Genomic DNA, 27,101 nt, shown 5'->3' with positions numbered 1-27,101 from the left:
TACGCAGCGGCTGATCATTCCCAGCTTCCACCAGGGTTAAAGGGAAGGGCGATGCTCACATTCTGGCCAAAAGGCTCTGGTGCTAAAGCAGCTGAAGACTGACTAAGACTTTCTGCCAAGCCTCCCACCCAAGTATCACATACTAGGCGTTCATAAGCAGATGAGAAAAACACTTTTATCTTTAGCCATATAGTCTCCCTTACATTTCTCTATTTCAGAATACAAAACCCTTGAAAACCTGGGTTTTCCTTTTCACAAAACAATGCTTTGAAACCACTGGGTACTCCAAGTCCATAGCAACAATCTGGTGTTTCCCCTCTGGTGGCAAACAATGGCACTGAGATGGAGCAAGCCCTTCCCAATTTCAAACTGTGAAGCAAATTAATCTGTGTTTATATTCTCAGGGCCTCAGGGTGGGGAGACATTAAAGGAGGTACTTCTGAAATCAGCTATTAAGCCAATGCCAGATACAATCAGTTCTGTCCCCTGACTTCTATGACCTTTCTATTAAATTATGCTGAGTATGTATCTTGTGTTCTCACGACTTAATGACAGTGGACCTTAGGCATGGGTAAGCATGGGAATGATCCATAATGTTGAAGGTAAAAAAACATCTCTGAAGGCTAAGATACTTTTTGAGCCAATTTGCAAGGCTAATTTGAAGCATAACAGTCAAGACAATACTCCCAAACCTAGTCAGAGAACAAATGAGGAAGGCCTTTATTGAGAGAAGTCTAGAGGAGCTCAGAGAAAACCAAGATACACTTCCAGTCACTGCTCCTTCCAGGGCGGCACCAAGGGGTTGTATTCTAACCCCTTAACCCTCACCTCCCTCCTTACCTTCCTGTATCTTACCAATGGGTTATAGGACTGAAGAGGAGGCTATCACATGCACAACTAGTGATTAAAGAGTGAAAGGAAATTAGAAGTAGCTCAGGTGTCACAGCTTTCATAAACTTTGAGAGACTTAAGAGCTGGACTAAAATGAGGAGTATCATTGTATTCTAGGTATTCGCACTGAGTATGATCATTGTCAAGTGTTAAACGTCTATTTCTTCATTTAGATATCTGCAGTAGTCCCAGCTACTTTACCTGAGACGTGAAAGGACTTTATGGAAGTTGTGAGTACAGGCGATTACATTCTTTTCTTATTAAATGAAGGAGTCAGGAAAAAGAACTAGAATAAACCTTACAGAATGCTTCTATGTCGACCTTAGGAGAAAGCAGCCTAAGAAAGCATTTTAGTCTAGATTATATTTAAGGTTGTATTTTTATACCCCACCACCTTCAGCTTTTTTTTTCTTTCAGTTTAGACTATAAAATTGATTGTGGTTGTCAAGTTCACCACACACAATCATAAACCATTTTGTGACCTCTCACTAACCATCAGGATTCACTGGTGAAGAAGTAGCAAATGAATCTTGCCTGGACAAAGCCATCAGAAAACATTTACCCCAGGAAAGGAAGAGAAGTTACCACCTATATAGTCCCCTTCTGTAACTTCTGGTACTTTCTGTCTGCATCACACATTCTAGCCTCAATCATATGTTGTATTGAATAATCCTGTGTATATTTTATTTCCCTATAAGACTATGTTCTTTGAAGACAAGCACTTTATTCTAAAGTTCTTTGGTTTTTCTCTGACACTAAAGCTTGATATATTAAGACTATGGTTGGACCCTCAGTGACTTATTCAGCTGCCCTCAGAGCAGAAACACCTGGCATTTGTGTTGTACTCTTCTTCCAAAAAACTCAGAACATATTATGAATACTAAATCACCTCAATCTGCCAGGCATTTCTGATGAGCTGGTAGCAAAGATTATTTCTAATACTACTTCTGGGAGCATTGAACACTTTTACTTTTAAAGTTGCTCTAAAAAAGTTTCTAATTTTTCACGGACTCCCTCCCCACAAGTATGGACATTCAAGGGAGGGAGGCGGGTCCCTTAGGAGACAGGTGCTGAGGTCAGGAGACCTGGCCGCCGCCCACAGCAGGCCCCTGCTGATTCACCCAACTTTGATCAATAGGCATTTTACAGATGAATGGGCGGAGCATGTGCACGGGCGTGGCTTCTCCCAGGTTTCCAGTCCGTGCTCTCTGACCAAACTCCTTCCTCTAAGCCATCTCATTACCATTACTTTATGGGTGGGGAGAAAGCACAGGACACTGAAATAAGCATGTGGACTCACCTAATGATGTGGAACAAAATCAAGGTTTTTCAACCACTGATCCATGGGAGTTGTTAAAATAAGTCACCCTCACTTTAGCCTTTCTAACACTAAAAATAAGCAAACAAAAAATCTGCCAAGCATTTAATCATATAGTTCCAAAGAATAAAATCAGGCTCTTCAGCTCCTACATCTGTGGGTCTGAGCTCAACTGTTCACCTTTAAGGACTGGAAAAGAACCTCCACAGAATGGTTAATTCCAGCCAGAGAAAGATTTTCTTTCCCCAAGTATAACTAAATTTCCCAACTCTAAGATCTACTTACACAATGTTTTTCTCTTTTCTTCTTAAATAATCTTAATATTGTTACTAACTAGCTGTCCAGCATTCTTCTGAGCACTGTCCACACATATTAACTCACTCACAACCCCCGAAGGTACTGTACTACTACTAGATCTATTTTAGAGACAAGGAAACAGGCTCTGAAGTGCTAAATAATTTGCCCAAGTAAGCTGGCTGGTACCCTAGCCAGCCATTCCCTGGGAAGTGGCACAGTGGGAACTCAGCCAGGCCCACTGGCTGTGCTCCGTCATTACAGTGCCTGGGAAATCGGCCGGGCTGCACAGGGAGCTGGTGTGCCTACAGTGCTTAGCGGCCCAGGGTGAGCATTCAGTTAACAGTACTACGACTACTACGGACTACTACCGTTCTGTAGGGAAGCACTCGCCTATCCTGCTGATGTCGTTTCATACCTTCTCCACCCCCAACTATCACTTTCCTTTTCTCCCTCCCATCTCTCAGAGTGCCTGGTCTTGCCCAGGACTTAACAGGGAGACAAGAAGTCACCAGGCAGAATGCCCTCACCACCAACTCTGCAAATTTAATTTCATTAGTACCTCTCCCCTCTTTCTCCTCTATTACTGAAATAGAGAAAAGAAGCCCACTTTTCCCCAAAGGTCAGCCCCACTGCTGGTGGTCAGGCCCCAACCCTTCCAGCTGAGCACTCCCACTCTCTCCTTTGGCCACTGCCTCAAGCTCTGCATCTCCTGGATATTTCCAATCAGCATTTGGACATGCTGTGGTATCTTTCAGCTTAAAAATATATTTAATATTAAAACAAAAGAAGCCCAGCTCTAGCATTCGTTCCCCTTCAGAGCCTAGTTTCTCCACAGAGTTGACAAGACACACAGTCTTCACCTCCTTGTTTGCCATGCACCCTTAAGCCATTTTAAACCAACTTCCACCCCCAGATCAAAGAATTCACTGTATTGCCTAAGGTCACCACTGGCCACTTTCTAACTTCATCTTACCCCTTCTCTTAGATTTGGCCAGTTGATCATTTCCTTCTTAAATCTCTCCTCTCTTGGGTTTCCATAACACCACACTTTCCTAGTTTTCCTCCTACCTCCCCAGTCATTCTTTATCTGCTTCCTCTGCTGGCCCCTTCTCTACTCAACTCTACAATTTAGAGTTCCTCAGGACTCCACCCTTCCCACCTCATTCTGTAAGTGGTCTCCATGCCAACAACTCCCGATTCCACATCGCCAGCTCAGATTCTGCTCTGCAGACCTTATACACAACTGCCAACTTGACATTTTCCTAGATGTCTCAAACTTAATAAGATCAAAGTTGAATTCTTCATCTCTATATAGCCTCCCTCTCCAAAGTACTTTTCCTTCAGTCTTGCACATTTTAGTAAATGGCACCTCCATATACCCAGCTGTTCATGCTGGAAATTTGGGGGTCATTCTTGACATCATCTCCCTCATCCCAACCCTCCAACATTTAGTTTGAATATCTTCACTGAATAAATGAAATCTCAGGTTCAGTGTTTCTTCTTCAGAGGAAGGATACCTTAATGCTACCAATCTACTACATGACATTCTCCATTGTGCTCTTCATAACATCCTATGTTTTTCCTTCACAGCACTTTTCATGTTTTGTGCTATGTTTATAATTATATGTATTTGTGTAGCATTCATCTCTCTCACTAGGCTCACAGAAGGCAGGGACCAAGACTGATTTGTTTAGCCCCATATTCCTAGAGCTTACTATAGCGCCTGGCACATTATGGTACTTGCTTAAAAAATATTTGCTGAATCAAAGTTGAGGCTTTACCCCAAGGTCATCTTTCTAAGCAGGCATGCTCTCTAGTGCTCTCACCCATCAGGCTACTCACCAGAACCCCAAGGGTCACGGTACTGCAGTGCTCATTCTGGAAGGGAGGAGCTCAAGGAGCCCAGGAGCCCCTTTCTCAAAGGCGACCCTCACCTGGATGAGGATAAAGTAAAGAAGACAGTTTCCTAAGTGAACTTAAAAGAGCAACATCATCATTTCTTTACTGAGTATCTTAAGAACAAATTTCCTATTTATTCTAGAATATTAATTTAAGAGGCAGTTGTCATCTCACATGTGAACAAAATCAACTTCTAATTATTAAAGGGTATATTATTCAATCTGTAGATATTTCAAGGCCCTTGTGAATTTTCCTCCTTCCCAGCTGCACATTTTATTTTCAGAGATGAGAAATACTAAAAGCAAATAAAATAAATTTTTCTACTTTTTAAATTTCTGGTCATTTAGTAGGGAAAAAAAACCCTCAACATTTTTGCTTCTGCCCATTCCTTATTAGTATACTGAATTGAGAACTGACTGTACAGGTGAAAGAGACACAATTCTAGATATGCTTTTGAATCCTCAAAGTGAAGATCTTTCACCATCCCTCTCAACTCTCAACTGTAACCCCACAGGGCAAGCATTCAGCAGAAAACTAATTTTTACATATTTTTGAGGAAACCTGAGACTGAACAACCTGCCCAGATGATTTCCTTTGATTGTCTACTACATATAAAACACTATATTGAATTGAGTTAGATAAGTCAATGAAAGTCAAGCAGAACCATTTCTAACATTGGTCCTTATAAAACAGAATTATCACATTGAGCCTTCCCCTTTGCCCAGAATTTATAGTTTTGAAATTGCAAGGAAGAACTGAGTTCCAGATTGTCACAAGGCCAAATCATTTAGGAATCTTTAAAAGAAGACTATAAAATTGCCCCTAAGTTGTCAATAAATTCACAGATGAATCTGACCAAGCTCAGAATCACCTCTACAATTCCAATTTCAACTCTTCCAATGATCCTTTTCCACTTTCCTGCTCTAAGAAGTCAAGTTTATTATAACCATGTCATGTTTAACAAATTTCATTTCTATGCTATGACCACTAGTCCATAAAAGGCATAGTATCAAACTTAGAATGTGGAACTAAAAGGCCCCAGGATTCCATTCCTAGCTTATTCTTAATTTCTGGCATGCCAACTACTAAAAAGTTTCCTCTTGGAAAAAGTATACACAATAGGAAGAACCAATCTTTCCCCAACACGTGGGAACGAAAAATGATACAATAGACATGTCCAGAAAATCTCGGTCCAAACAAAATATAAATACATGCTTTCATCTTAAAGAGTAAAAATGCATCTACTGTCCTTCAAGCTAACCAACTTTAAGCAAATAAAAACTTCTTTCAAGCTAGAGAGTTCTGACAAAATTTCAGCATTCACAAATGAATTTCAACTATTATTTAGAATAATTGCTACCCAAAGTAAAATTTCAGCACAAATATCCTTTCTTCATGAAATTCTCCTTGACTACCAGCTATCCCTGAGAAAGCTCTCCATGGCCCCATGGCATTATCTTCACAACACTACTATAACACTAGTAAAACTGTATGCCTGTTACGTGTAGACGGGGAACTCCTTGAGGAAAGGGTTGTCATCGGAGCACCCAACACCCAAGAACAGCTCAGTAAAGGAGGGCGATCTGTGGATTACAATGATCTTGGGCTTGTGTTTTGCTACCCTTGCCTCACATTCACACAGACCAATGAAGACATGATAAATACCTGTTTAACTTCTCACCACCTGCTTGTCCTATAAGGTGAGTTATTGCAGAAGTCTACATCCCCAGAAAAGTATAAGGAAACAGCACTTACAGTCTTCACTGGCATTTACCTTGATGACCTTTGCGTTGGGAACTGTTACAATAATGAACAAATGGAGTTTTAACTTATAAGAGATTCCACGGGAACAGAAACAAAATCCAAACTGCTCAGATTGAATCACTTAAGTTATGTGCCCATTATCAGGTTCTTTACCTTTCAAGATGTCCAATTTGCTTTCTCTTCTACATCGGGACACAGTGGAACATTTCAAGAGTGATTTCTGCCTCTCAAACAGAAGGGACTTTTTAGGTCAAAGTGGAGTGACACCAGCTACTCCCACATTCAGTCCTACAGGGATGAGAAAAATGGAAAAGTTCATACCCCAATTCATACCAATCGCAAAGAAAACTACCCATTCCCTTCCCCAGTGCTCTGTGGCCAACACAATATTTAGAAGGAATAGGAAGAAAATAATTAGGTCAAAAATGGGAAAGGCAAAACCACTAAAACTTAAAAATGCAAGAAGTCGGAACACTGCAGCCCCAATCCATCCCACTGAAGACTGGGGACCGAAGCAAAATCCACCAGATCCAAAAGCCTCATTCTAATGGTTGTTTTTAACTTTCTCCACAACCAAGAAGAGTTATCATAGGTTGCAAAATGAATTTTTACTTCAAATCTTCTTTATGCCCTTGCTCTTAGCATGGTAGAGATATTGAGAAAATATTGCAAACTCAAAAATGCAGTGGCCATAAGATAACTTAACTTTCAAAAAATCATTTGGTCTACAGCAGTTTTTAACCTGGGATCCACTGCCTCCCAGAGGGTCTGTGAAGAGACTTACGGTGGTGGGGGAGGCACAGCTGTGAACTTGCTGAGGAAAACTTACAACTTCATTTCAGCCTCACTAAAACCTCTTAAAGTACAAGTTAACAATGCCTTCAATTGTGACTGTAGGTAACAACCCATGGTAGTATAACAATCCTGTGACTAAGTCACCAAGAGAAACCAAAAGACACCTTCACATCACGTTATGGTTGTACACATTTCAACATATCATTTACATTCATTACTACTTCAAAATTACAGTACGGTTAGACCTGCAGCTACATTTTGTTATTTAATGTGTGGTAAAGAAGTATATAAATTACTGTATTTCAGCTGTTTAGCTTTTGATAACTCTTTTCATGTCATCTGTAATTCTACATATTTTATTTTATGCACTTAAAAAACACGCTTCATTAGATTGCCAAGTACAAGGAATACAAGGGACATAGAAGGTCAAGAACCCCTGATCTAGAACAAAGTTTCTGAATATCACAGTCACCAAGGCAGACAAGTAAGTTATTCCACTGATATTTCACAGTTGAAGAAAGTTAAGCCACCAGGAAGCCAAGTAACACATCCAAGGTCAAACAAATTTGGAGTTGGCACCAACCTTGGTGAGGACTCACAACATTTACATTGCCACTCTCCCATGGGGGCCTTTGCTTACATTTCTACAACTATCACTAGTACTGTCTTGCCACCAAATGGGGAAGAGGCAACAACCTTTCTAAACTAATATAAAACCAAAGCCCAGTCAATGGAACAAGACAGATATATAAGGTACTCCTTTTTGTTCCTTGATCAAGTATGCTGCTATAATTGTTAAAAGCTGAAATTGGTCTGTTCCTGAGACACTAGTTTTTCAGAAGTGAGAAAAAAGTTGGGCTTCATTTTCAGAACTGTCCAAAGCACTTTGCAGATAGACATTAACTTGTTCAGTGCTGCAATGTGTTATGAGTGGTCAGGGCAGTGGTATCACCACTACATAAATGGCAAACCTGGAGAATAAGTATGAAAGATTTGTTTAATCACACATTAGTCAATGGGAGAGCCAGCTTTCTGATTCCAAGTTCAAGGCTCTGACCACTATACAAGTTGCCATGATCAAATATTTATGATTATGCTTGTGGAACTTCTGGACTTATATTTTTACCTACCAGCCAAAGAGCATTTCTTTTGATTCACAGGAACAGACACTTTGGAAGGCTATGGGGAAAATATCCCATAGAATATATTCCAATGTACATAAGTACTTTTTCACTTATTAGTCATCTAAGAATCCATCCAGGTCAAGAATCCTTTGCTCAAAAGCCAAGTTACATACAACTCGCTTTATAGGAGGAGAACAGTATGCAAATTGTTTCTTCATTTTTTAGTCAATGACCTCCTTATCTACCTACAATATCCTCTGGAACTACTACCATCTTACATTCAACCTGTTAGTACAAAGTAATACTCTAATGGTTCAATACTCTTAGACCCCAGGTCCTAAAACAATAAAATGTCACCCCATCTCAACTTTGCATTAAATTTTCTCTTCTTATCCAAATCACCAGTCAGTGAAATTCTCATTCCTCAAAACATTTTTATGCCATTTAACTAACTTCTCCTTTTATTAACTCATCTCTGTCTTTAATAACTTGGGTCTTTTTCAAGAGTTAGGAGGACTTTCTTAAATCTGTCTTCAGGACCATAACATCATTCACACCAGCACTAATTCCTTGGCAAAACTTCCCAAATCACTAGTATCCAGGCAAAAAAAAAAATCAACAGGACAACCATGTTGCACAATCTCCAGAAAGAGCCAAAGGTTCTTAACCCACAGGAGTCTTACCCACCAATATCCTTCTGCCTCCTCACTTCCATTTCTCAACTGTTTCACTGCTTATATTCTTCCACCTGGTAATGCTCATCAATCACTTCGTGCTCAGTGCACAAGAGTCCAGATCTCTGGTCTAAGAATGTACACTTAATTCTTGAGTATTTCAAAAGCTAACAAATACTACATCACACACCATTCATCAAAATGTAACTCTTTACATAGCCACTCAATCATTTCCCCACTGCAAGGGATTTATTCACGTTTGCCTTAACCAAAGTCTAACTTTGCACCAATTCTATCCTACTTTAGATTCTCTCTCCGCCAAGTGATAGTTAAGTCCATCTCTTTATCTTGTCGAATAACTTTATTAGTTCCCAACAGGGCTAAAATTTAGGCTCAAAGTCACTCCTCTCTACCACAGACCAGGGCTCTTGGAGGAGAGATTTCAGGCCTTCTTCAGCCTTGAGAGCCCTCATAGAAGGTCCCCAGCAACACCGTTACAGGCCTTCGGCCCTTTCCTCTGAACATAATAACCAGTCCTGCTGTTGTTTTCCTTAGGATATCCCCCATTTCACCCAGCTCACCCAACACTAACCAGTGACATATTAATAGTCTGCAACTTTTTAAGGTCAGTGACTAAGGCTCCACTTTGGAAATCACTGGTGTCTACGACCCCCACAATGACTCAGTGACCTAGCCATCATCACCTCACCTGCTGGAGCCCTTTACTACTCACACGCCCTCCTTAGCTTTCACTTCCCCACACCCTTCAACAAGTCATTGGCCTGCAAAGTCCCTATTACCTCTCTATCCACCTCCAGGGTCTTACAGACCCCATCAAACTCCACCCGAATTCCCTTTAGATCTCCATCTCGCCCTTCCACTGGGACCCTGGGACCGTCCCGTCTCCTCATTTAGCCTTTCCAAGCACTGCATGGGACACAACCTTCCAAAGAACTGAGATGCTTTGGTCTCTCCCCACCGCTCTGTGAGCGGTAAGCAGAGGACGACCCCACCACCACCACCTCCCCCCGCAGGTTTCTCCAGACTCAATTCACTGTATCCGCAACCTCGGCGCCCTCCCCCCCGCCTTTTCTTCCCTCCTTCCCACCCTCGCTTCGGCTCTCCACGGCTCTGGCTGCTCCTGCCCCCAGACCGGCTCAAAACACGCGGACGCGGACCCGGCCCCCCCAACCCCCGCTCTGGTGTTTCCCCTCCCCCCCAGGTGCCACTTACCCCTGAGGCAGGCGTCGGGGGAGGGAGAGGAGGAGTGGAGTAGGGGAGGGAGCTTCGGGTCGGGGCGGCTCTCAGCCCCGGGGGGCCGGGGCTCGGGCCAGCGGCAGCGGCGGCGCAGCGTCTCCCCCCGGCGGCAGCAGCGGCGGCGACGCCGTCCCACTCCCGCAGGCACACATAGGCTCCATTGTCCGCGGGCACCTCCCCCTTTCCGGCTCCCCCCTCCCGGGACCGCCCCTTCCCCCTCCTCTCAGCCCTCCCCCAGCCGCACCACGCCACGAAAGGTACCGCCGGCCCCGCCTCGGACGCGAGCTGCGAAGCGTCCCCTCCCCCAGGCCCGACGTCCCACCAGGAGGGGGCGTGGGGACTGCCCCTCCCGCCTTAGCTCCGGGCCCGCCGCCGGGAAGGACCCGCCCCCTCCAAGGGAATGTCAATCTTCCCCCTCCCGGAAAGCGCGCAGTGGTGCTAACCCCGCAGCTTCCTCCTCCCACTCCCCCGCCTTCCCGGAGGCACCGCCCCCCGTGCCCTGCCCACCGAGTAGCCCGCCTCCTGGGCCCCGCCCCTCCACTATTTTACTATGGGTCCGCCTACCTCCGGTCCCACCTCCTGCTTTGCATGGACACGCCCACCAGGTCCCCTCCCCGTTAGTCACCCGGCCAGAGGTGACGCCTACTCCCCACCTTAAAGCGGCAGAGCCCTCTTTCTGAACTAATGGAACCTCCCGGAGGGCCGGCGGGGTGGAAGGTGCAGCCAGGGAGGGGCTCTTCTTCCCCGCACCTTCCTCCCCACGCACATACCCGGACCTCCCCACCGCCTCCCGCAGCACTGGGGAGCAATCCAAGGGGACTAGAAAAAGAGTGGAGGGGGAAGGGCATCGTGGAGTTTGGCCATCTTTGACAGAAACGAATTGGGAGCTGCCGAAGGAAAGGGTCTTTTTCTCACACTTCCCTGCTGCCCTGGTCCTGGCCTAAAGCTCAATCTTCAAAGCTGCCCCCACACACCTCTAGGGTGCAACCACCCTACCAACCCCCTTGTCTTCGTCCCTCAGTCTGCACAGTCTCTGCTGTTGCCCAATTTCTCCCCTCCCAAGGGAGCTGGCCCCTTTCCGGGTTGCAGTGTCCTCCACTCTCTCCCAAACAGCTTCTCGCCAAGGTCCTGCAGACCGGGCGGCTGGTGCAGGGTCTCTCCTTCCATCTCAGGCGCAGCACAGTCCTGCCCACGCATCCCCAAAGAGGACGTTCTGCCCAGATCCTTGAATCGTTTCACAACCGCTTTTTAATCGCAGTATAGCTCCCCTGATTTTCCGTAGGCCTCTGCTTTGGAGAGCTCAAAACCTTGGGATCCAGGCACCATGCCCTCTGAAGTGAGAGGGTAATCCATTAGATTGCACTTTTTCTCAAAAGGAAAAGTGACGGCATCATGGTGAGCGCTTGTTGCTGAGTAAAACTCAGATTCAGGCTCCTCCTGTTTTATCTTTGTGGCCCCTGTGGCTGCCCTGACCTGTCTGCCCCACAATCCTCCCAGAACGCACTGTTGTTATATCTGTGTGTTGGTGCTTTGGAGTCCTGAGCTAAAATGTTTCTGCAACTATGTGCACTGACTCCACAGCTTCTCTGAATCAGTTAAGTGGAGCCTGCCTATGTTATAACATACTGCATATTCTCCCCGAAGATAGATGGAAGCAATATGGCCAAGAGAAGTAGATAAATTTTTTTCTGCTTTTGCTGCTATCACTGGTGTTATAACCAGGACACTTATTTCTGTGTTAGTTTCTCTGTCTATAAAATAGGCAACCTTCCTTGGGGCAACCTTTTAAGGAATGGTGCTTGTTGTAAAGAATGGTACAGGAGAACCCTAAATGATAAACCTTTCAAATCATTTAAAACGCCTGGTCATTTAAGTTTCTATACCATGTCTCCCCGCTTAGATCCTATAAGAACCTGTTTTTCCATAGCAAGATGTTTTCTCTTTGTCTTCCATTATGACTGAGATTATAAACAAAGAAAAGGACAATATTAAGTATAAACAATGTAAGTCTAAGATCAATTGAAGCTTTACAAATGGAAAATAATTAAAATACTCTTCTGTCAAGTTTTAGCAATAGAATATTTGATGTAACATAGGTAAAAAAAAAACCTCTGTAAAGGGCAGGAGGAAATAAGTATGAACTCAGAAAAGACAACCAAACCCTGGAATAAGCAAGCAACATTTGGGATTGCTAATGTAGGTGGAAAGAAGGGATTCACAGACTGTATCTCTACAAGAAAACCGCTATTAAAATAAGCTCTGAGCTGGGGTGTTACAGACCGGATCACCTCTATTCAAAAAGCTCAAAAACAAGCTCACTATAATAATAATAATACATATGCAAAGATGTCTTAACCGTTTTAGGAGGCATTACACCATCTCTCAATGATATGTTTAAAGTTCAAAATTATTTACTGAACTAGGAGAAAAATGTAAATCAATAATAAATGTGCAATACTAGGGCAAATAAGCAATAATATTGAGAATTTAAGCATGCTAAAAGTCAAGAAGTCTAATAGAGTCTCCATAGTGATGCTAATTTAGCAACATTGCACATGGGATTTAAAATGCATTTTTAAAACATTATTTATTTAGTTTAGTTTAGTGAAATAGTTCATCTATTTCACTAGAATTTTTGTACCCAGAATTTTCTAGCTTCCATTCATTTTCATCTCACTTAAGAAAGAATTCTATTTGGCGATATAGGGATCGAGCACATTGTATATATACAGGCACTCCATAAATACTAACAGATAATGATGAAATCATTTTTGAAAGCATCCTGCTACCCTATATATCCTAAGATAAGTCGCGTTTTTAATTCAAAAGGTACAACTGTAAAAAATACAGCCTTTTGACACTAAAGAGATCTGGGTTTGATTTTTTATTTTCTGAAATTTGCTTTTCATATCATGATGAAAATCATGCTCTGTGATGCAAATATGGATAATGTAAGTTTGGCTTAGTTCTTGAATTAATTACAGCATCTGCTATTTAAGTTTGCCTCCATCTTCTGTACCTGTAAACTCCACTTTCAAAATGCTTTTTTTCCCCTCAACTCTTGATAAACTTATACTTAAATTTTAGGGTTGGAAGGAGCCCCCTCCTACTTGACAGATGAGAAGTCTAAGACATAGGTATTTCAGATTGTGCCCATTTTTAGGAACTAAAACTGTGAAAGCTCTGACAGATCTGTGCTGTGCTACTCAGATCCCTTGAGAAGTTTCCACCAATATTTCCCCTTTATTTTCACACTCAAATCTATATAGTTGTGTCCCCTACCCTCCTTGTCTGCCTTCTAAAAATCAAGCTTTGTGACTTTCAGCCTGCCATTTCCTGAGCCCTAAATGATTGCTGTATGTATGTTGATCCCCCTTCCCCAGTGTTCCAGGGTCACCCTATCCATCACGGCTTGCCAAGGAACAGCCTACATGCTCCATTTACACTAACCATTTGCCACTAAGTTTCTTGATCTTCATGCCAGTTCTTCACATGTCCTTGTAGTCCCACACCCGTTATCCTCTTCAATTCCTACTAATTATCAAATTTACTAATTTCTTAACCTCTTTCCCACCAATAATTCTATGTATTTCTACTACATTTTATTTTCTTCTTTTGATACTTCTCTAGGAATTGTGCCCTTCAGATAAGCCTCTTGTTTTTTCTGGATTCTTCCTTCACTGCTGGACTCTTCCAATTCCCACAATCAACCTCTTCTCAGCTCCTCTGGTACTGCTACCCAACCACTGTACCTTTGACCTAACCTCCATGGTTTCCATCCAGGTTGTGCTCACTAACCACATTGCCTTTTTGGCAATCTTTGACCATCCATCATTCTAGCAATATAAGTTCTTAGGGATGAAATGTACCCACATTTTTGTTTCCACTCTTGGCTGCTAGACACTACTAGGAAAAAAAGAATATGAAGTCAAGAAAATGGATCCCAACCAAAATTCAAGCAATAAAAGCTCAACTATGTTACTGCTTTTTACTTTTCAATCCTTTTATTAATCCCCATTGCCTCTTAGATCATTTCCCACAGAAATTATTCCAAATTTTGTCTACTACTTCTATATTGCAAGACCAACCTTGTCATCTCATTCCACCTCTGAAGGGTTTTGCTTAGTTATCTCAGTAAAATAGTATCTTCAGTAAAATCTTTCTTATCCCAATACCCTTTTTCCTCTTTCTTTTACTCACTATTTATCCAAAAGTAACCTACATTCTTTGTCATCACAGTTCCTTTCCCTCCTCTGTAATTAACCCAGCCATTCTAGCAAAATTCTCTCTCAAATATGGCCAGACCTAACTGTGAAATCCATCCAATGAATATATTTTCCTTTGAATCTCTTACAGTTTGATTTCTAAGTACGATGATATTCTGGTTCTGTCTTCTCCCTCCACCCTGCATAATTTTATTGAGATATAATTGACAGATAACACTGTACACTTTTAGGTATACAACATAATAACTTGATATATGTATATATTATAAATGATTACCACACTAAGTTTAGTTAACATCCATCACCTTACACAATTACAATTTTGTGTGTGTGATGAGAACTTTTAAGATCTATTCTCTTAGCAACTTTCAAATATATAATTGAGTACTGTTGACTACAGTCCCCATGCTGCACATTACATCCCCAGAAACTATTTATCTTATAACTGGACGTTTGAACCTTTGAATGTCTTCACCCATTTCCCTCTACCCTCTACCCTTTAGTAATCCCCAATCTGTTCTCTGCTTCTGTGAGTTTGGTTTTTTCAGATTCCATGTAAGTGAGATGACATAGTATTGTCTTTTACTATTTCACTTATTTCACTTAATATAGTGTCCTCAAGTTTCATCCATGTTATTGAAAATGACAGGATTCCCTCCTATTATGGTTGAATTAATATTCTAACATATGTATATGTATATGTATGTATATATGTGTACATATATGTATATATACATAAACATATAAAATACTTGAGTCATTGTCTCTTTACAGATAACCAATATATCTATAGGCCTCTTTTGAACTTAAATCCTGCATTTCTGTCTACTCAGCTTGACCACCTAGAAATCAACTTAACATATCAAAAACCAAGCTCAACATTTCTCAAATCGTTTCACCTCTGAATTCACTGCCTTTTACTTAGGCTCAAAACTTTGGAATAATCCTGATTCAAAAACTCCATCTGTCTATATATCTTCTCAGTTACCAGTGTCCACAATTCCTCTTTAAATCAATTTCTTGTTTTCCATTTCCAAGTTGGAACTGCTATAATAGTCTGCAAATAGATATTGCTGCCTCCAGCCTCTCTCCTCAGCAGAGAGTTCTCCAAGCTCTTTCCAGATAGATTATCCTAAAAGATGTGTCTTTATGTGTGTGTGTACATACTAGTTCATACACTGCCCATTCCTCTCTAACTACTTAAGCCTTACTGGTTCTTCTGGGTCCGCTAGGGTCTCTCTACCCTAAGATCTCAACAGTGTAGTATTACAGGAGCAATGTGGGCTTTAGAGTCACCTAGACCTGGGTTTGAATATTGAACTGCATTTTACAAGCCAAATAACTTCAGAAGAAAGGAAAACAATGTTATTTTCTTTCTCATTCATTTCAGTAGTAGATGTTTATGTCCCCTGGTTTTATAACATAGCCTATATATACAAACTTTTAATATCATCTATCTTTTATTATAGTTCCCAGTCTTCCTCCATATCCTGAGGGCAGAACCTTACATCTCTGTGTTTTGTAGTCATGTAGTCATTGCTATATTTATTGAGCATCTATTGAGTATTAAGTACATGGCATTTTGGGAGGTACAAAATATGAATTAGACATCCAATTTTGTCCTCCATGTATAATCAGACTTATATGGCAAATTCACTAAAAAAAAGAGGTTAGTAAGTGCCTCATTTGTGCCAGGTATTGTGCAAACTACTGACAATTCAAATAAGTATAAGACATATTTCCCTGATGTTGGGATCCAGGATCTATGTCGTTAAGAATACTGATAAGTAAACATTTATAATCAATTACTGTAAATGCTATGCTGTAGATAAACACCAGGTGTTTGGGGCACACAGAAGAGAGGTATCCAATCCAGACAAGAGAGTCAGGGAATGCAGTAAGACCTGAGTAGAATCTTAGCAAATGCATAGGAGTCAGCTAGGCAAAGGACTCAGCAATGTGCAAAGGCTCAGCCATGTGACAATGTATATAAATAACCATAATACAACATAGAAAGTAATAAATAAGTGACAGAGCAGAGGCAAAAGTAAAATGGCAATCAGGGGAGATACATTTTGGGGGGCTGGGTTAGGTAAGCAGAAACTGCTTCATGGAAGTAGAGGTATTTGAGGCAATCTGAAAGGTCAGGGGTCAGATGCCTCTGTGTCTTCATAGTGCCCTGCACACAATAGCACATCAGCTAGTCTGCTGTGGTGATGATGGTGATGATACCTAGGTTTTTCTCATGAAGTTTGCTTGTCCATTTTCCCAGAATGCTTACAAGGGAAGACTCACAATTCAACAGAGCCATTTTCTGGTAGAGGGGCTCTCAAGCAGAGTGCTTAGCTTTGAATCCCAGCTCTGCCATGGGAGGGCTGTGTGACCTTAGGAGAATTATCTAACCTTGCTAGAGTTCAGTTTTTCTTCCACGAAGAGGGGAAATGATAATAATTTCTTCACAGGGTAGGGTGAGGAATAAATGAGTGACTCCATTTGGACATGTAGAAATGTGCCTGGCACATAGTAAGTGCCCAATAAATGTTGGTTATTATTATTATTACATTTGGTTGTTTCTGGATTATCTACAATGGGATTGGCCTTAGGGGAGATTTTAGGAGCACTGAAAAGCCTACCACCTCAATACTTCACTTATTCTCACACCAAATCTCTCTCACTTGTATTTCTTCAACTCTCCTACTACACAACTTTAAATTCTGCCATTAGAAATTCATACCTTCAGATTTAAGATGTCACTTTCACAGACTCTTGGGAAGGGTAACACAATAAAGGGTTAGCCTTTTTTTAATTTTAATAATTTATCTAGCCAGACCTCTACCCTCCTTAAATGCTAACAACGTTAAGGGAATATCGTGGAGAAGAGAGAAAAGGCTAATTCTGAAGTTTAGAGAACCTTCCTCAGAAATTCAAGCTTAGAAGCAGATTCTCAGAGGGCTTTCTGAGGGCAGCAGATCCTCTGGGATTGGAGGAAGGGTTAAGATTGGAGAGAGATGCCAAGAAGTGATGAGGAAAACAAAAACAAGGTCGTTTGTGTCAGAAAAGATAAGCTTTACTAACTTTAGCAGCACTGACCTTAATCTGGGGATGCTTCCACTGCCCCTTTCTCTAGTCTGTGCTGTGTTTTGGAAATAAATAATTTTGTTCAGGGTCAGTCTTGAATGATATTTATGAAGGAGACTATACAGTTTCTTGAAGGTGATCAAGAAACCCCTAGATTTAAATTTTCATCTGACTTCTACAAGTTTGTTTTCTTACTGATTGTTTATCAATCAAAAATTAAGAAGCAACTAATATGTATCTAGTGCCATATTAGAGTGATAATTTCATTAGAAGCTGACAAAATAGTTCTTGTTAGGAATTTTACAATCACTTGAGGAAACCAACAAGAAACATTTAATAACAGTTAATTTCTAAATTTTATTATAGACAGGACAGACATGGCACAAACTCTGACTTCAAGGAAAAAAGAGCAATGAGAAGAGTCTGGAGTAGTGAGTAATCATTTGAAGGACTGGAAGTTGAACTGGGCCTTGAGGAATAGGATTTGGGAAATTCCAGGAGGATGACCCAGGAGGGAGAGAGAAGGAGACAAGCCAGAGACTGAAAGCAGAGCAGCATACGTGTGGCCAGGAAATTATAGTAACAGTGATTACAAACAATCATAATGACAGCTGATGGTTATTAAGTATTTAGTATGTGCATGTGCCAAGCACTATTCTTAGTACTGTATTTATATTGTGTCATTTAATACACACAATAACTGCATGAGGTGTGAACTGTTGTTCCAGTTTTACAGTTGAGTGTCTAGGTAAATAACAGTCCTAAAATCATGCAGCTAAGTGGGAGCTGAGATTAACACCCAAGTCAGTCTGTGGTGAAAGTTCTTATCCTTCCACACTAGAGCCTCTAATCAGTGGGGGTGTTGGGATGCAGTGGCAAATGTAGTTAGATAAATGAGGTGGAAATTCATTACACAGAATATAATTTAGAGATAGCATACGAAACTGATACACTGTGAAGTTACCAAACACTGCTTATGGAACAGGCACCTTCCTTACAGTATCACCCTGAATGAGACTTATAATTATACCCATTTTACAGATGAGAAAATCAAGATGGAGAGGTTAAATGACTTGTTCAAACCTCACAATAGTTAAACAGCACAGTCCGGATTTGAATGCTAGACTGGAGGCAAGGTCTGTCTTCTTGCTGTTATCCTGCACTGCCTCTCTCTTTGAGCAAGGGGAAAACAGGTAAGAATAACCTTGCTGCAATTTACATGTGGTCTTCAAAGCATTTCACATTCACAGCCAGCATCTGATCCTTGTGGTAACTACGTGATAGGTTTAGAAGATACCTCCATCATAATGAATCATCATGATCATCATTAAAATAATAATATCAGGCAACATGATTGAGTGTTCCCCCTACACCTGGCACTGTCCTAACGGCCGTACAGGGATTGTATAGTTGGCTTATAACAACTCTACAAGATAGGCTCTTTTATTATCCTTACCTTGTGCATGAGGAAGCTGGGGTTCAGAAAAGTTAAATAACTTAATGAAGGGGGCTGGACTCAGACTGAGTTACAGAACTAATTCAAGGCATGTGACAATAAATGTGATTGCAGGACTGAAGCACAGATCTCCTGGTACCACATCCAATCATGCTCTTTTAATATCATGTTCTAACAATTATCTGCAGCTATGGAAAGGAAGAGTTGAAGAAAGAACTAAAACAGGCAAGGCGAGCAGCTGGAAGATGGCAGAATTCAGGTGTGAGATGATGCAGCCCCAGGGAGGGTAGTGTGAGTGGGAATGAAGAGGTGGCAAGTCCAGGCGCTTTCTGAGGAAGGGTGGGGCAGCTTACTTCTGCAACATGTAAATGTAAAAGGAAGGAAGAACAGCTGAAGTTTGGTTTCTAGCCATAAAATGGGTGAAAAGGGAGCACTTTGCTCAGAAATAGGAGTAGTACAGAAATGACACTGGTAGCTCTCATATATTGCTGGTGGGAACGTAAAATGGTGTAGCCACCTTTGAGAACAGTTTTGTAGTTTCCTAAAATGTTAAACGCGTAAGTTTACCATGTGACCCAGCAATTCCACTCCTACATGCCTACCTAAGAGAAATAAAAACATTTCCACACAAAGACTTGCATGCGAATATTCTATAGCAGCATTATTCTTAACAGCAAAAAGCAGAAATAATCCAAATGTCTATCAATTGATGAATGGATAAATAAAAGGTGGTACATCCATACAATGGAGTTATCCAGCAACAAAAAGGAAGTATTGCTATAATTTATAGTATGTAAATTATCTCCCAATAAAGCTTTTTTTTTTTTTTTTTTTTTAGAAAACTGAAGCTGGTTTTTGAAGCAAGAAAGTTAAGTTTTAGAATTACAGGTGACCACTGGACACTGAAGTGATGTATCACCAGGTGAGAGGGCAGGCTGAAGGTGCTTAGGTGAGAGATGAAGCAACAATGAATGAGCTCATGAAAGGAAAAGACACACGAGAGAAAGAGAAAAGGACTTTGTCAAAGGTAAGACCTTTGGTGTCACTGCCATTAGGGCAGGGATGATGGTTTGTCTGGGCTAATGCGATGTTCAACCCGGTAGCAATTTGTCCTACTCACATTAAAATTGACTTGTATTCTAAGCTCTCAGGCCCTTAGAGCAGAGGACTGTGCCCCAAGGCATGGCCAACAGTATAGTAAATACCTCTGGGGGTAAAATTGCCTCTAAGTGACTAAATTACACAAAGATAACTCGAAATGGCCTCTGTTCCCTGTATTTTGATGCTAAAAAGGAAACTGCTCCAACACTTTAACCCAAGTTAGAAATAACTTCGGCGTTAGGGAGTGTGGTGTAAGAGCACTAGTATTTCACTCAGTCACTCACCACCAAGGAGGATGGGTATTATTCTGGACCACCCCTGGAATCGGCTTTTTGGCCCCAATATTGACTTTTGAACTTAGAAGGAGCCAGCAGAGATTCACATAAACTCTGTAACTGCTTTCGCACCTCAGAATGAGGAGACCCCTCCTCCTCCTGCCCCTCCCCATGCTTAGAATTTCAGGGAGGGGACCTTCCCAGCCTAGGGATTAAAAGTCCCCTCCCTCCCGGAAGTCCTGACAATGCTTTTTGCTTCTCCTTTCGCATTTCTGGCGTAAAGGAAACTGTCCTTGGTTGTGAAATAAAGGGTAAGAACACCTAAAAAAAAAAAAAAGAAGAATCGGGTTGCCTAAGACAGAGGTAGTGGAGTATAGAAAAGGAAGCCCAGGGTCAAAACAACACTGGCTTTAGGTCCACCCACCACCCACATCAAAACAGGGGGGTCAGCTAAGCTGGGTCTCTTAATGCTGGGGCCACATGGAGTCTAAGGCTAGCATTTGGATGAAGGAAAAAATATACCTTTACTTTCACTAAATTCTAATTGAAATTTAACATTTCCTTCAAATATGAGCATAGGCAATAAATCAAGTTAGTATGAGCAACCCCTGACTTTTTCACCAATAGAATTAGATATTTTCGTATCACCTTATTACAGTTGTGGCAGATATCCCATATATTGCTTACACTCATCACAACAAAATTACAGTAGTTATTAGATCTGTCAGTAGACCTTTTTATTGATGTTCTAATGAAGAAGCACAATATTGTATTAAATTTGATGCTTTTAATATTATCTTTCACTGTAACTATTTTTGTAACACTATGTACTTATGTACATAAAATCATTATTCTGTCCCTAGGCTTCACCAAACTGCCCAAGAGGGTCCACGACACAAACAGTTGAAGGACTTACGGGCTGGAAAAACTGCACAGTCCCCATCTGGCACCACCAAACTGAGTCTCCCTACAATGCCTGCAATCCAACCATTAGAGAACATTTCCTTCGGGTTTTTAAGATTCCCATTAAAATGCAAATGCCCCCAAAGGAGAAGAACTGCGCCGAGTGTTATTTGTTAACCCCTTAAATGGGGTTTTTAGCAGCTAGCTGAGCACAATACCCTACAATTCAATTAAACAAACATTTATTGAGCTCCTGCCATGGGTAAGGAACTAGGCTGGGGGATAGAGAGGGAAATCCCCCAAGGTTTCTCTCCTCCAAGGTGCTAGCAGTCTAGTAGGAGTAATAAAACAAGTGCAGAAAAGACAGGGTTAGAGAAATGGTACAGAAACAGGCAGGGAGCCAAGCCCATTCGAACGGGGGGATTGTTTCCTCGGTGGAGAGAGACTCCTTCATTGTATGCATTCCAGGACCGATTGTCGATTCTGCCAGCCCTGTGCTGGGGCCACAGAATACAGCTTCAGCCAAGTTCACTACCTAGGGCTGACTTAGACAGGTAAACTACGAAGTAAACTACAGTAGTTGAGTTCTCCATTAGGTAGAAGAGGGCTGGGGAAGCAGAGGAGCAAGAGACTTTAGGGCCCCGGTGGGGGCGGGGAGAGTCTAGAAAGGCTGTTGGTTGTGATGAATGTGGCATGGAGGAAGTGACATATGAGCTGGGTCTAGTAGGATAAGTTTTTTTAAAAAGAGATGGGGGAGGGGTGGGGGGAGGGGCGCCGCATTCCTGGCAGAGGTATGTGTAAAGGGCCTGCTTTGAGAATACGTTTAAGTGGGAATTTAGGGATAGTGGAGGAGCCAGGCAGGAGATGGGACTGGAATTGTGAAACGAGGCTGTACTGTGGACGGATCTTAGATTTAATGCTTTGGAGTTTGCATCTTATACTTTTGGAACAATCGGAAAACGCTTCATGAAGGAGGAGATATTTGAGTTGGGCCTTAAAGCATGAGAAAAATTTCAACAGGTGGAGATGGTTCTGGGAGAGGGAGTGTTTCAGGCCAAAGGAACAGCACAGCCAAGCACCGGGGCGGAGAGCGCACAGTTTGGTCAGAACCTAGCTGGGGTGGTGCGTGGTCCCGAGAGCGCGGCGCGAGGCGCACCCGGGGGGCGGCGTGCGGGCGGAGCGCCTAGGTACCGCCAGGGCCGAGGCTCTCCTGGGTGGCGCGGCAGACCACGCTCCGCAGGTGATCTTGGTGCGCGATGAAGTGTGGCTGAGGAGGAGAGAAGGCTAAAAAGGGAGGTAGGCTTTGCGTGCTGTTAAAACCCTGCAGTTCGATCGGAAGACCATGGGGAGATTCTGCGAATGGGCCCCACAGGAAGAGCGGTATTTTTCGGGGCCATGCATTAAGGAAGATTTGCAGGACAGAAGAGTTTAGGATGGGCAGTATGGGGACCCAGGTAAGGACTAGGACGGTAGTCCAGGTAGGGAGAAATGCGGTACTGAATTATGGCAGTGGCAGGGGGAACAGGAAGGAAGGGACAGATGTAAAGATATTTGGGTGACAATCTACATGGCTCACTGGGCAACTGAAGTGGGTGGAGGGGCTGCGTCACAAATGTTGACTCCAGGGATTTGAGCTGGGCAAAGAAGAAAATAGCAGAGCCTTAAAGATAAAGCAGTGGGGGGTAAGCGGTCTTTGTGAGGAGGCCACGTGTTTGCATCTTGTGTCCACACACAGTCAAAGGCGGAGAAGGGTGATGCTTTTTATCGTGAAGGAGCACCTACACAGCTTGTAGAATACAGGATGAGGCCCAGGTGGCACACAGGCCTGGGAGGGGGCAGAGGCAGCCTGCACCAGCTGCCATTGTCACGGTTTTGTTGAGGATCCCCTAACAAGGTGATGGAAACTCTGAGCTGTAAACCCAAGTGAGTGCCTTCTCTTCTCAGGATTTCCCGTTTCCTCGTTGGAAAAGCAGATGATAATAAAACTTATCACCCACTCATCTCATGGAAGTGCAGTGAAGAGCAACCAATATACATACATAAATAACTTCTAAGGCACCCATCAAGAACAAAGTGTGCTAGAAATGCTAAACAATAATAAATTCAGCCACCTCCTTTGCCATGATACTAAACAAGGTGTCTTTTTAAAACAGATGTGGTTAACTAGATATTAACTTTGAGGCTGTCTATATAGCCTCTACAACAGATAATTAAATCTAAATTCTTGACTTTCAAGAATTATATGTTCCATTCATAGCAAATCTCTTAATAAATCCCAGCACAATCTCTGCTCCTCTAAAGAAATCCTTCATTAGAGAGTCTGAGGGACTCCAATACCTCCATCAGACCACGGCCTGGATCAGACAGCACTTAATCAACATGAAAATTATTTTATCATCCCCTCTCCCATTCTTAGTATCAGTGTGTGACTAGTATCAGCATGGCATTCCCACCATCCCCTAAGCTGTACCCTTTGTCAAACTCCTGAGGTCCCTCTCTTGGAAGAATGGTGCCATATAAAACATTCAGATCCTAGGTAAGTTGTGTGCAACCTACATGGGAAAGAAGGCTGTCAGAATAATTGAAAGAAAAAAATAGCAAATCTGCTTTAAAGGAACCCATCTCTAATTATATGTTCCATGCATAGCAAATCTCTTAATAAATCCCAGCACAATCTCTGCCCCTCTAAAGAGCAGGCCTGATAGGTAATAACTCCCCTCCTCTGTGGTAAAATCCAATTTTCACACCTGGTAAATGAAATAACTCCACTGTGAACCAAGGTTGGTTGGGTGAGCTGTTAACAGAAGGTTAGGGGCTGTGCATCAGATAACAGCTCTTCTGGGGACTCCTTCCAGAGATTTGCTCTTTTTATGCCAGTTGATACTATTCAGCCAGAAATCCTCCAACCTCCTAGCTTACAAATGCTGAAGCCTTTGTCACCTGGAGTGGTTATGAATGAGTACTGCGGTTCACAGGTCACATATGTGTTAGACCTGGCCCTGGCTTTATCTCCTGTTTGGTAGGAAGGCTCCTTACCATTTGTGTACTTTTAGGAGATAAGCTTATACTGTATTCCTAACAAACTGACCATGAGAAGGGGTGATGTTACTGAAATGTACAATTGTGAAGTACACTGAAGGAAGAAAAAAAAATATATGTGAAAATACAGCCAGGATCTATATACTGTACAGGCCTAATCCTGAACGACAAAGCGGACATCCACAAGGAATCAACAATGAAACACACCCTCAAGCACACACATGCCATTAAAGAGAACTGAAAGGTGGGCCACGAACATATCCCAGGATATGTAAGAGTTTAGTAAGGGTGACATCCCAGATAAGTAAGGAAAGGAAAGATTATTCAAGAAATAATGTTGGAATAATTGTTCTTCTTTTTGGAAAAAAATTAAGATCCTCCTCTCATATAATAAAAAATTCCAGAGGATTAGAGAGTTAATATAAAAGTGAAGCAGTTTAGAAAAAGCAAAAAAACTAGAAGAAAATATAGATGAATATTTAACCTTGGAGACGGAAAGATATTCTTAGAATAAAATCAGAGGAAAAAAAGTAATTTGATAGATTTGACTACATAAAAATGTAAAATGCTGTATGTAAAAAAAAAAAAAAACTAAAAAGCTAACAAGCTAATGGAAACAAAATATTTCCAAAAAACAGGACTTCAACAAATGTGACTGAAAAGAAGTTAGTATTCGTAGTATGTAATGAGCTCATACAAAGCAATATGAAAAACATAAATGCCTGAGTTGAAATTTAAGACTGCACAGGCACACAAAAAAGAGAAGAAAATTACTTGAACTTATAAAAACATTCATTCTAACTAGTAATCAAAGAAATCATAAGTAAATTACATTTTCTGTGAAGGCTTGATACATAGTAAACACTTGCAAATATTTATTGACTTGTTCAATAGAAAATTCCAACGTTCGGTATGTGGCCAAATGAGCACTCTCATATGCACCTTGTAGGATTACGTAGTAAAAGAGGTCAGCAAACTATTCTGTAAAGGGCAGACAGTAAATATTTTTGAGTTTGTGAGCCATACAATTTCTGTTGCAGCTACTCAGCTCTGCCATTGTAGGGTGAAAGCAGCCATAGACAATATGTAAATGAAAGAATATGACCGTTCCAAAGATACATTATTTATGGAAACTGAAATACAAATTCCATATAATTTTAATGTGTCATAAATTCTTTTGATTTTCTTCCCAACCATTTAAACATGTAAAACCCACTCTTAACACACGGGCTATACAAAAACAAGCCATGGAACAGATATGGCCCTTTTGGGTCATAGTTTGCCCTGTCCAGAGCAATATTTCCAGAAATCAGTTTGGCACTGTGTATCAATATACCTTTAAAAAGGCCAAACACAGGCTTGTCAGTATTAAAATAATCAGGTACAAATACATTTTTAAATTAAAAAGTACTCTTGTCCTTAATGGTCCTACTAATTCCCTGTCTAGGAATTATTTGTAAGGAAGAAGGAACTGCGGAAACTCAAGAATTTATACAAAAAAAACATCCAAATATCTAGCAGAATAGGAATGGTTAAATCCACCCTGGTACATTTATATGGTGAAATATTATGCAGCCATGAATCTTTCACAAAAATATAGGACATGCAAAAAATGCTTATGATATAAAATCATGTGAAAAAAGCAGGTTACAAAATGTGTATATTCTAATTTTGCAAAGCATATGTACATACAACTCCTATAGACAGAAACATATACTTAGAGGAGAGACTGAAGGAAACTCATTAAAATGTGAATAGTGCCCTGGATGCTGGCTTTATGGGTGATTATTTTTCTTTATTCTTTTGTTCTAATTCTCTATAATGAAAAGTTACTACTTTTGCAATTAGGAAAATATACTAATATTATATTTAAAATAAAATAAACCAGAAAGAAAATCCAGAATCTGAAGTTCATACAGAACACAAATAAAGAAAAAGAAAAGCCTTTCCAGTGCAACCTCAATGTAAAATCTTGACAAAATCTGCAATGAAAAACAGATCCAAGCAACTGAAAGTCGCCAGGGTTTAAAATTCATGCAAAATCAACATAGGAGGAAAAAAAATGATCAAAAGCAGCTGAGACCTGGAATCTATGACTGACCCTACACTGAGTATATACAGAAAAAGACGCATGAGATTAAAGGACTGCCTTAGGTCTGTGTGCATAGTGTGGCTTCGGGGACACTCCGGTGGCTTCTTTCTCCTGCCTTCCCAACACCTCCACCTTCCCAAAACAATAAATGAGAAAACAACAGTTGTCTCAAGTATTAAAAGGACAGAAATTTAAAACTAGGGCTTGCTTCTTTTGTTTTATTGTTGAAGAGAGGTATAGCTTCTCTCCTCCAAATGTTAATAAAGACATTTACACCTGGATGCATCTTTTGCCAGAAAGAGAAAGTGAAAGGAGTTAGGGCAGTTTAAGGAAATGGAAGGTTCCCTCAAACAAATTTCAACATTTCACAGTGTGTTCTAGAATCTGAACTATACACAATTAGTGTATGACCATCCTGTGGGGAGTTTACAGTATGTTGCCTGATAGGCTATGCCTTTATACTGGTTACTTCATCTAATTCTAATAAGAAGCCAATAAGGGGACTTTTCCCAACATTCTTTGAGGAATTATCATATGTGCCATATAAGGCATAGAAGGGTCAAACTGTCCAGGGTCATCTGGATAACATGGGGCAGAGCCAGTTTTAAAATCTTACTTCCAGGTTTGTGGCATCCATGGCTGAAATACTTCTAAAACCAGATTTTAAGGAGAAGCAGGGTAAAGCAAGCTTTACCATCAAACACACTTGAGTTCCATCAAGCACACTTGAGTTCAAGGTTCAGGATCATAGTATGAGTTGATTTTTCTTAGCTTCAGTTTTCTTACCTATAAAGATTCGAATACAAAACCTCATCTCTCAGAACTTTTGGAAGTTCAGAAGTAATATAAGGAAAGTACCTGGTGCAGAGTAAGTCCTAAATAAAATGGTTGTTAATAGGAGAACACAACTAC

General features: G+C 41.3%; 1 protein-coding gene across 5 annotated transcripts in view; it reads right to left on the bottom strand.

The window, feature by feature from the left end:
- LOC140848960 (uncharacterized) overlaps positions 1-27,101 on the bottom strand; it is a 72,952-nt gene that overhangs the window by 316 nt on the left and 45,535 nt on the right. For 3 of the 5 annotated variants that reach the window (XM_073234524.1, XM_073234522.1, XM_073234523.1), the window contains 2 exons: positions 6,323-6,457; positions 4,349-4,440 (listed from right to left, as the gene is read on the bottom strand). The gene's annotated coding sequence lies outside the window, so the exon portion shown is untranslated. Of the gene's footprint in view, positions 1-4,348; positions 4,441-6,070; positions 6,203-6,322; positions 6,458-9,995; positions 10,216-27,101 lie in introns of those variants that run through there. The other 2 variants (XM_073234525.1, XM_073234521.1) reach the window with 2 other exon arrangements.

This window comes from Manis javanica, chromosome 4 (assembly GCF_040802235.1).
Source record: "Manis javanica isolate MJ-LG chromosome 4, MJ_LKY, whole genome shotgun sequence".
Taxonomy (NCBI): domain Eukaryota; kingdom Metazoa; phylum Chordata; class Mammalia; order Pholidota; family Manidae; genus Manis; species Manis javanica.
Note: the sequence above shows the minus strand (reverse complement) of the source record. Positions and strands in the feature narration are given on the sequence as shown.